Source organism: Lactuca virosa, chromosome 6 (assembly GCF_052849685.1).
Source record: "Lactuca virosa cultivar CGN04683 chromosome 6, Lactuca_virosa_CGN04683_v6, whole genome shotgun sequence".
NCBI lineage: Eukaryota > Viridiplantae > Streptophyta > Magnoliopsida > Asterales > Asteraceae > Lactuca > Lactuca virosa.
Genome location: NC_136431.1, coordinates 257,018,790 through 257,026,305, shown reverse-complemented (window position 1 = coordinate 257,026,305; position 7,516 = coordinate 257,018,790).

Here is a 7,516-nt window from a genome sequence, read left to right as displayed (position 1 = left end):
ACAAGGAGATTGGTCGACTTTTGGGAAAAGTCGCCAACTATAAAAATGTAGTACTACTTAAAGTATGAATTATGGAGCAATTTCATTTGACTCAACTGGTCAGGTGCTATAGGTTCATTGTCAGTTATATCTCGAATTTCTTCAAAGTCAATATGAGTCCCACCGACTTCTTCATATGTATATGTTCTTTCTCTCAAGGAGCACTCATTTTGAGCTATAAGCAACACATTCTCATGGGCCTTTAGAATAAATATCAAAAGTATTAGTGAATACCCGACAATGTAAAACTTCTCAAATCTTGACTCAAGTTGCTCATTTTGTTTCTCATCTAACGAAAAACCCCCACAACACCAGATCTAAATGTGAGGGAACTTTCCAACTCCACATTCCATGAGGTGTCTTCAAACCTACTTATATGGTTACAATGTTCAAAAAGCTCTACTATTTCAAGTGTATATTCCTTAAAAATGTAATTGGTAGTGAAGCACCATTCATCACGGATCGAACAATATAGCATTCGATTCTCCTTTTAGCAACATCATTACATTATGGTGTCCTAGGAAAAGCAAATTATGGAAACCATTCCATAATCTCTATGATGATCACTGAACTAGATACTAAGGCATTTTCTTTTCCTTTTGGATTGGAAACCCTTTATCTTCATGCCCAATCGATACCGTACTTTTTACTAAGATTCTTTGAAACCTTTTCAAAGTGTCAGACTTATTCTTAATCATATAAACATAATCACATCTACTGAAACTATAAGTAAATATGATGTAGCAGTATATGTCGTCCCTTGTGGTGGATTTGAAGGGTCTATACTCATTAGTGTTGTAATGTCCCAAAAATAATGAGTAAAATTTCAATTTTAAATAAATCAAAACCATTCATTTGTTTGTTCCAAAATACAATCAGAGTAACAGCGTTCTCAAAACATCATAGTAAAGTCAAAAACAGCCCACACAGAATAAATCTCTAGGCAAAGCAATGCGATCAAGCCGGGCCCTTTCCTTTGGAACCAGAAGTACCTGAAAACATTTTAAACATAAACCGTAAGCAAAAAGCTTAATGAGTTCCCCCAAAATACCACATACCATACATTAGATAGTGAATGTTATGGGTGGAATCATAGTCTTACAGTCACTTTCTACCATGGGCCAAATCATGGTCTTTCCTTGCAATGTCGAGGGCCAAATCTCGATGTTACATACAAGTGCCAAGGGCCACATCTTGGTCTTCCATGCAAGTATCACAAAGACAACCGGCATCCTACATCACATGTCAGGGGACATATATTGGTCTTATTTATAATTGTCAGGGGCCAGATTCTGGTCTTTCATACAATGGCCAGGGGCCAGATCCTGGTCTTTCATACATATGTCAGGGGCCATATCTTGGTCTTCAATGCAAGTATCACAACCTATGAACGGGTGTTATACACCTCCTAATAAACCACACAAGGTGAACCCTTAGTCCACCTTTTAATACTAGCAGATTGACCAAACGTCAACCAAGTAAAAAAGTCAACAGTCAAAGTCAACTATAGATGGTCACCACGTCGTGGCCAATCCTTAGCCACGTCATGGCAGCTAAGCGAAAAAACAGACGCGGATCCTTTAAACCCCATGTCGTGGCAGCCAACTTGCAACGTCGTGGTTTATAGGCATGAACAACCTAATGGATTTAGACCTTAATCCATTAAGCCATTAACTTATACTCTCCAGAAGGCTTTTAGGGACACCAAAGGCTCATAGAAATCTAAAGTTTATGGACATGCATGACCCATGCATGTCCTTTACCCAAGCTAGGTAAAAAAATGTGGAAATACGAACTAAAACTCATACAAAGTTCACAAACCACATCCAACTCTTAGATCCATAAGATATAATCCTCATGGGACTCAACAAGACCATAAAGTTGCCAACTTTATCTCATTGGACCATTCAAAACTCATCAAAGAACTCAAATAAGAAAAACAACCCTAGATCTACTAAGGGGGGACCAAAAAGGTTCGATCTTGTAGCCTTACAAATGGTACAGAAGATGACCTCAAAGATGGGGAGGAGTTGCTTGTTTGATTCTTACACAAAAACATCTTCTCTTTCTCTCTAAATCCACCAAAATGAGCCAAAAATTCCAAGGGATGCTAGGGTTTCGAGTTTAGAGGGTTTGAGGCTGAAGAGGATGCCCTAATCCTTGGGAGATGGGGCTTAAATATGGGAAAAACCCTAAAATTATGGACTTAGGCCGAAACAGTCACCACGTCGTGGCCCTTATCTTGCAGCGGCGTTGGACTCATCAAGAGGACACGATCAATTAAGCCATTCCACGTCGTGGGCAACCTTGCGCACGTCGTGGCATAGAGTTTTTTTCTAAAAACTTCGTCTTGATCCCGTTAAGTCTTTATTTAAACCATTCTGAAAAACGGGTGTTACAAGTGTGTATAAAATCCAATAATCTTTTATCTCCATTACATGTCTATATGAATGGTGATTAAGTCATCTTCCCAACAATCAAGATTCGCATACATCTTCCAACTCCAAGTTGAATGATTCCAAGTCCAGTCAAATTGGACCTTGCTGATGTGATTCCTACTTATGTGGCCAAGGCGATTATACCTCGAGTGCATTATTAGAGAAATCCATATTCAAGTCATCATTTCTATTATTAGAAACATAAACTACAATTTTATGAATGTCAATTGCAAAAAGATGTTTTAAACATAAAACTATCATCTTTATAAACTAGAATATCACCTTTCCATTATCAAATGAAAAATTAAATTCATGTTTACACAACGCATAAAATGAAATTAGGTTTCTAGACATCGCCAAAGAGTAATAGCAGATAACTAGATCTATCCTAACTCAATTACTAAGTACAAGCTCAAAATCCTCAATCATCAAGACATGCAACACCTGTGTATTCCAATGATTAGGTTTTAACTCTTGATGCTTAAATTCTTTCTTTCCTTTAGATCCTACAATGTCATCAAAATATGATTAACACATCATGCATTAAGGAACCGGAAATTGGATGTATTTGGAATTTTATTATTCAAGTACTTGATGTAGAGTCAAACATTTGACTTCACCATCTCAAAAAACTTAGGGCAACTTTATTTCCTTTGATCGTTGTCTTTGCATTAATTGCAACTTGCCTCTTTTGAATCATGGTTGCGTGGAATAGAGGACACACCAATTTCATTCCCTCATAATGGGAAGTTCCGACCGAATCTGTTCCTTTCCATTTAGGATTCAGACATTTCCTCTTCTTTCCAAAAACATTCAGAAAGGCGATAACTAGAATTGGATAAGAAACCTAATTCTTTTCCAATTTCCTCACTTTGGAGAAGGTTCAAGAATCCCATCAATATTTTTCTCCATACTATTCATATGATAAATCAAGTCGAAATTATCATAAGAACTAATGAAAGATCCGAGTACAAGATCTATTGCAAGACTCTTGTCAAGGGTAACATTGAGATTCTCGAGATTATCTATGTAGCTCTCATTGATTATATACAAATCTCTTTTCTTCAATTTGAATGCAATTATGAACTTTTGACGATTTTCAAATAACCCTTGCATTGCCTTCTGGTGAAACATTTCACTCAATTGCAAATTCATTTCATATGTTCACATGTTCACACAAATCATTTTGGAACATTGAGGACATAGACATAATGATGCATGAGACCCTTTTGACAAATCTACATGATTATGGGAATAAAAATTTCTTTATTGATTTGAGGGAGATGCTCGTCATGGATATCTTTCCCAATATAAAAATTAAGGAAGATTCCATAGCAAATGAGCTATTCCCGATAGAGAACAAAGAGAAGCTAGAATTTTGAAAGTGTGCAAGGAGGTGGGAGAGGATTTCCATCTAACATAAGAGAAAAGGTTTAAATATTTCGATTTAATCCTTAATTATTAACCCAATTTTAAATTAAGGCTATGATCTCATAATACGATTCGTGATATGAAGAGGGATGTCGTAGTCACATCACAAAACTATTTTTGGTAGGTAAAGCACTCTACCAATTTCAATCACAATGAAACTCCTAGATCTTTTTAGATTCATTGAACAATCAATGGCGTGTTAATCTTGGATTATGCTTTTCAATTTGTGACTGGGATATCGAGGATCACAAATAAGATGTGAATAACCATGCAAACCTACATGACACCCTCGATATCGTTTATGATCTCGCATGTAACATCCCGAGATTTGCAGGTATTTCCGAATCCTCACTTTTATTATTATTTTGTCATTTGTAGTCCCTGGGTTGCAAGAGTGAAGCCATGAGAAGCCTAAGGGCTAAAGTTGCAACTTTGAGACCAAGAAGAGTACACTAAGTGTACATAAGGTACGTTGAGCGTACTAGGCGCGCCCTAGTACGCTGGGCATACTCATGATAGCTGGAAACCCTAATATTTAGGTTTTAGGTGTTATATAAACGTCCTTATGAGCTCAAAACCCTCCATCACCTTAGCCTCCATAGCTTTGAGATGTTTTCCCCAAACCCTAATCCCTTTCTTGAGTGTGTGAGCTAAAAGTGTGTGTTTTGAGTAGTTGGAGAAGAAGGTATTGCATCAAGAAGTTGGAGAAGGAAGATAAGCTTGTAGATTTGAAGTTACTTTGTGCTCTAGAAGCTCCAACCTTTATGCTTGTATGAGGTAGATCTTGCCATATTAGCTTTATGAAACCTTTTCTTGTCCCAAAAGTCCTAAGTTGGTGCATGATGCGACATCGACCTCCGGCGGCTCTCGTAGTCTTCTGCTGCGGCGGAGATCTGTACATCACAGTGCAAAGTCGTTAGAGCCGCCCCAGGGACTGTGCCCCGGGAGCGGACTCCGACGGTCAAGTTAGATCAGCTAGAAGATCTGAGATGGTCCTCCATAGCTGGAGAGAACCATCTTGGTGCTAGTGGTGGTGTATGGTGGCTGACGGCGGCGGGTGGCGGCTGAGCCACCCGGCCGGAGTATAGGGCGGCGGCTGAGCCAAAGGGAAGATCCCTCCCCATGGAGGAGATACTATTCATTATATAGGGGGAAATGAGGTCAAGCCTTGGGCCAGCCCAATTCAGGCCCAGCTAGCAAGGAGTTGGGCGAGGCCGCCCGGAGGCGACGGGCGAGGCTGGCGGGCACGCACCAGGCAAGGCTGGCAGGCGCGCACCAGGAAAGGCTGGCAAGGGAGCGCCAAGCCAGGGAGCGCCAGGCTAGGCCGACAGGAGAGTCCCCAGCAGGGCTGGCAAGGGAGAGCCAGGCCGGGCTGGCGGGAGAGTCCCCAGCAGGGCTGGCAAGGGAGAGCCAGGTCGGGCCGGCTGGAGAGTCCCCAGCAAGGCTGGCGAGGGAGCGCCAGGCGAGGCTGGCGTGCCGGAGCTGTCTAGGCCATGCTGGTGGACCATATATCATTAGAAAGGGTCCTAAGTGATAAAAATGATTTGAACGAAATAAGTTGTCCTTCCAGACCCTAGAAAGGGTCCTAAGTGATAAAAATGATGTCTCAATGGCTTAAAGTGTCCCACGCATGTAGTAGAAAGGTCTTAATGGGTTAAGACCATGTATTAAGAGCTTTCTGGACGTCCAAAGTCTTAAAGTTCGAGACTTTATGGTTCTAAGGCACATTTGGTTGATGAATCTGGAGTTTGGGCTTAAGTGCTTAAGCCATTAAGCACTTAGTAGAGTTTTGGTAAAACATACGTACGCCCCGCGTAATTTCTGTACTCCCAGCGTACTGAGTCAACCACCCCGATGGTGGTCAACGCAAGGCGGAGTACGCCCCGCGTACGCCCTCTGTTGGGCTTTTGGCGATTTGGGCTTTAGGATTGGGCCCCTTTTTGGGCCAGTTTGACATGGGCCTTGCTGGACTTTCTGAATAGACATGTTTTGGGCCCGTTTTGGTAATGGATCTTAAAATGAGGCCCAATTAGGGAGTTGGGCCCAATTGGGAAAATTGGGCCAATGATGGGTCTTATGTATATGGACTTTTGGATAATGAATTTGGTATTGGGCCTTGGCCCAATTTAGAGAAAAGGCAAAATAGACTATGTGGGACCCTTAGTCAAGATTGATATCCCAAGTGTTGACTTAGTATTCGTTATATTTGAATAGTTTGGGATTTTCGGTGAGACAGCGGTCGGAGACTTTCAGTCCAGTTCAACACTACTTGCAAGGTGAGTTCTTCTCACTACATCAACAGGGTCTAAGGCACCAAGGTCGTCCCTTTATGGTTTGTATCCTGGTTATAGGATTATGCTATGTTAGTGATCTGTTAGATCTGTATCCTGGTTATAGGATGATGCTATGTTAGTGATCTGTTAGATCTGTATCCTGGTTATAGGATGATGCTATGTTAGTGATCTGTTAGATCGGTACCCTGGTATATAGGATGATGCTATGATTAGTGATCTGTTAGATCTGTATGACTATCTGTACATGCTAGCTAGCGTATGATATTTATGTGTTGATTGTTTGATTGGGGGATGGGTTGAGGCGGTCCTGCTTTGTGCTCTAGGCCAACATACCTAGGGCGGCCCGGATAGACTGCAGGCCCGATAAGGGCGCACTAGTCAGGCCGAAGGCACGGCGAGCGGTTCGGATAGGCTATAGGCCCTTCGAGGCGGTCCAGACGTGTCGATGGCTCGGAAGTGGTCCAGATAGGTTGCAGGCCCTGCGAGGCGGTCCAGTTAGGCTGATGGCTCAGTATGCATGATGTTTGTATGATGTTGTTATGGTCTGTATGACGTTGGTATTTTGGGGGAACTCACTAAGCTTCGGGCTTACAGGTGTTGATTTTGTTTCAGGTACTTCAGATGATCGCGGTAAGGCGAAGTCATGATCGTGCACCTCCTCATATTTTTATGATTTGATTTCTGGGATACTCTGACATGAAACTATTTTGAAAACAATTTGTAATAACTATTGGTTTTTGAATGTTTTAAAAAGTTTTAAATTGGCATGATTTTTATGGATGTTACAAGTTGGTATCAGAGCCTTGGTTTGAGTGAATTGGAGGAACACTCGTGTGAATCCAGTCTCAAACTAAGGACAAGATTTTTAAAATGATTTTCAAATGGTTTTCAAAATACTAAAGGAGGATGCAAGTGTACGATCAGCCGGAGCCAGTAAGTAGACCCCAAAATACCTTACAGATTATTTGATTTTGTGATATGTTAGAACAACATGCTAGTACTAGGCTAGAGATCTTCATAAATTGCATGATAGAATCTTTCGGATTATATGATGCCTAATAGCCTAGGGTTTTTCCTTATATGAAATTGACATAATTACTGTAGTTACTTAGTGTATGCATCTCGGTCGTATATAACTAAGATCTTATAGCCTGAGAATGTTTAGTTTGGCCTTATTTCCAGTTCTTGTTTGATCAAGGGCTTAGGGTAGGATCATGTATTCGAAAGTCTATAGGGTCCAGCGTTATGTATGACTAGCATACACGAGTGGTGCAGGGTTGGTGGAAGTTTCATGGATGAGTTGTGCGGGGTCAG